General features: G+C 51.6%; 1 protein-coding gene across 1 annotated transcript in view; it reads right to left on the minus strand.

Annotated features, from left to right (window-relative positions):
* Nucleotides 1-344, minus strand: part of Dennd2a (DENN/MADD domain containing 2A) — a 45,476-nt gene extending 45,132 nt beyond the window's left edge. Inside the window, exon 1 of the mRNA XM_013021560.1 lies at nucleotides 283-344. The gene's annotated coding sequence lies outside the window, so the exon portion shown is untranslated. The remainder of the gene's footprint in view (nucleotides 1-282) is intronic.
* Nucleotides 345-3,514: the final 3,170 nt, after the last annotated feature.

The raw sequence follows: 3,514 nt of genomic DNA on the forward strand, positions 1-3,514 counted from the left end.
GCCACAGCGCCACTTCCGGCTTTTTTCTTTTTGCTTATGTGGTGCTGAGGAATCGAACCCAGGGCCTCTGGCATGAAAGACATGCGCTCTACCACTGAGCCACCTTCCCAGCCCCATGGCCTGTGATCTTGAGAGAGTAGTTCAGGGAGCAGATACAGGAGGATGATGAGACTAATACTTCCTCGTTCAGGAAGTGGGTTAGGAAGGAGGAAGGACAATGGGGAAAGGAGAGCCATTAAGGAGCCTGGTCAACCTCGACCCCTGGAGAGAAGGGACTCTTACCTGTCAGCCAGTCTGGAGCTCAGGTCTGCGGCCTGTCTGAGGCTGCCCTGGGCCGGCCTGCACACGGTCATCACGTCAGCATGTGGAGAGGCTCCAGATGGCCTGGGGGGGACAGGGGTGCACACTCAGGGAGCCGCCAGCCCTGCCCCAGAGGAGCCCATCCAGGCCCTGACCCCACATGATTCCCGACAGCTTCTATGGGGGAGGGGCCGAGGCACCATTTACAATCCCTCCCCCAGGAGGAGGCAGGCATGACCCAGAGCCCCCCCCAGACCCCTCCCCCCCCACAATCCCTTCATAGATACCTTTTTGCAAATGTCAACAACAATCAAAACAAACAAAACACACTGTAACTCCTCCTTATCCACTACGGATTCTTTCAAGTTCGGGCGGGGCCTACAAATAGACTTTACTACCTGAGTGCCTACAATGAAGGTTAACCTGTGAATTAAGACATCTGAGCCAGGCGTTGGTGGTTCACACCTGTAATACTAGCTACTCAGGAGGCTGAGCTCTGAGGATCACAGTTCAAAGCCAGCCCAGACAGGAAAGTCTGTGAGACTCTTATCTCCAATAAAGCACCCCAAAAGCCAAAAGTGAAGCTGTGGCTCAAGTGGTAGAGTGCTAGCCTTGAACCAAGAAGAAGCAGCAGCAGCAGCAGCAGCAGCAGCAGCAGCTCAGGAATAGTGCCCAAGCCCTCAGTTCAAGTCCAAGGACTGGCAAAAAAGAAAAAAAGAAAAGAAAAGAAAGAAAGGAAGGAAGGAAGAGAGAGAGATAAATATTGCATAAGTAACAGCATACTGTAATAAAAGTTATGTCTGGGCGCTGGTGGCTTATACCTGTAATCCTAGCTATTCAGGAGGCTGAGATCTGAGGATCACAGTTTGGAGCCAGCCAGGGCAGGAAAGTCTTTGAGACTTTTAACTCCAACTAATCACCAAAAAGCTAGACACTTCTGGCTCCACTAGCTGTGGCTCAAGTGGTAGAGTGCTACCCTTGAGCAAAAAAGCTCAAGGACAGTGCATACACATACAGGACTGGCATACACACATGCACACACATATGCACACACATGTGTATGTGTGCACCCAGCCACAGACTGCAGGGTGCCAAACACACCTTGGTGCCAAAGTGGTAGATTCAGGATACCTGGGGCTCCCATCCAGCTGGACAGAAACAACTGATAGGCATGATGCTTCAATAGCAGCCCCTCGGAACTGCTCAGATGATGAAGCCATGGGAGATGACCGGCCGTTTGGGAAAGTGTCATCACCCCGTCAGCCACTCCCAGTGGCCAGGTGCTGTCTCTTGACCAGGGGTACCGAGATCCAGCAACTCACATTTCTTTTTCTTTTTGTGTGTGTGCTCATCCTGGGGCTTGAACTCAGGGCCTGGGTGCTGTCCCTGAGATTCTTTTGCTCAAGGCAAGCATTCTATCACTTGAGCCACAGAGCTACTCTGGGCTTTTTCTGAGTTTATTAGAAATAAAGAGTTTTACACAGGGGCTGGGAAGTTAGCTCAGTAGAGCCTTGCCTTGCATGCCTGAGGCCCTGGGTTCGATTCTTCAGCACCACATAATCAAAAAGAAAAAAGCCAGAAGTGGTGCTGTGGCTCAAGTGGTAGAGTGCTAGGCCCCATGACCGGGACATCCCCCCTCACACACACACAAAAAAAGTTTTACACAGACTTTCCTGCCCAGGCTGGCTTCGAACTGTGAACCTCAGATGTCAGCCTCCCAAGTAGCTAGGATTATAGGTGTGAGCCACCAGCACCCAGCAACTCACATTTTTTTTTTTCCCATGTAACTTCCCAAAGTCCCTTTCCCCCAAATCCTCCATCTTCTCCCAGGTTGCCCCAGCTGTCAGGTGACACGTGGCTGCCCAATGTTTAGCCTGGGCATGGTGTCCACCCCCAAGATATCAATGAACTTTGCGGAACAGGGAGAGGGGAGGCCAGAGAGGAAGAGACCGAGAAGGGGAGCTAGGAGCCTATTATAGAAAGTGAAGCAGGAAACCATGATCCAAACAGGCAAGGAAGGAAGAGACCCGGTCCATCAGGCCGGCTATGTGCACAGAAGAGGACTTAAAGCTTGGGCCTGCCCAAGCAGCTCAGCAAACAATACCACAGTTTGAAGGCACTGGTGACTCACGCCTGTAATCCTAGCTACTCAGGAGGCTGAGATCTCAAGATGGCAGTTCAAAGCCAGCTGTGGCAGGAAAGGCTATGATACTCTTATCTCCAATTAACCTCCTAAAAACTAGAAGTACAACTGTGGCTCCAAATGGTACAGCGCTAATCTTTTTTTTTTTTTTTTTTTTTTCCGGTCGTGGGGCCTGAACTCTGGGCCTGGGCACTGTCCCTCAGCTCTTCAGCTTAAGAATAGTGCTCTACCACTTGAGCCACAGCGCCACTTCCAGCTTTTTCTGCTTATGTGGTGCTGAGGAATCGAACCCAGGGCCTCATGCATGCAAGGCAAGCACTCTACCACTGAGCCACTTTCCTAGCCCCTATAGCACTAATCTTGAGCAAAAGACCTCAGCAACAGCCAGGCATTGGTGGCTCATGCCTGTAATCTTAGCTACTCAGGAGGCTGAGATCTCAAGATGGCGGTTCAAAGCCAGCTCTGGCAGGAAAGTCTGTGAGACTCTTATCTCCAATAAGCCACTGAAGAAAACCGAAGTGATGGGGGGGGGAGGGGAGGATGGGAAGGGGAAACAAAGGAGGAGGCTACAATGCTTGATAAGAAATGTACTCATTATCTTGCCCATGTAATTGTAACCCCTCTGTACAGTATTTTCACAATAAAAAAGAAAAGAAAAGAAAAGAAAACCGCAGTGGCACCATAGCTCAAGAGCACTAGTCTTAAGAGCTCAGGAATAGCATCCAGGCCCTGAGTTCAAGCCCTACAACCACTACCACCACCACCACCACCAAACAATAGAGGAGCGTACATTCTGGGGTAGACCTATGTTGTAACTGAGGCTGGCTCCTGATAGAGCAAGCCTGGAAGGCCTTTCAGGGACAGGAAGGAACTCATTGTCTGTCTCATAATGCCGGGCACAGCTAAAGCTTCTGAAGCCCTTCCACGTGGCTGGGCCCACAGACACTGCCCTTCTGTCCTCATCTGGCAGAGGGCCCCGCTGGACCCCAGGCAGGGCAGCCCCTCCCCGCCGGTGTGCACTCCCGCTCCGCACAGACCCGGCCCCTCCGGTCCAGCTCCAGCTATGTCAGC

The sequence above is a fragment of the Dipodomys ordii genome, unplaced genomic scaffold (assembly GCF_000151885.1).
Source record: "Dipodomys ordii isolate 6190 unplaced genomic scaffold, Dord_2.0 Scaffold56, whole genome shotgun sequence".
NCBI lineage: Eukaryota > Metazoa > Chordata > Mammalia > Rodentia > Heteromyidae > Dipodomys > Dipodomys ordii.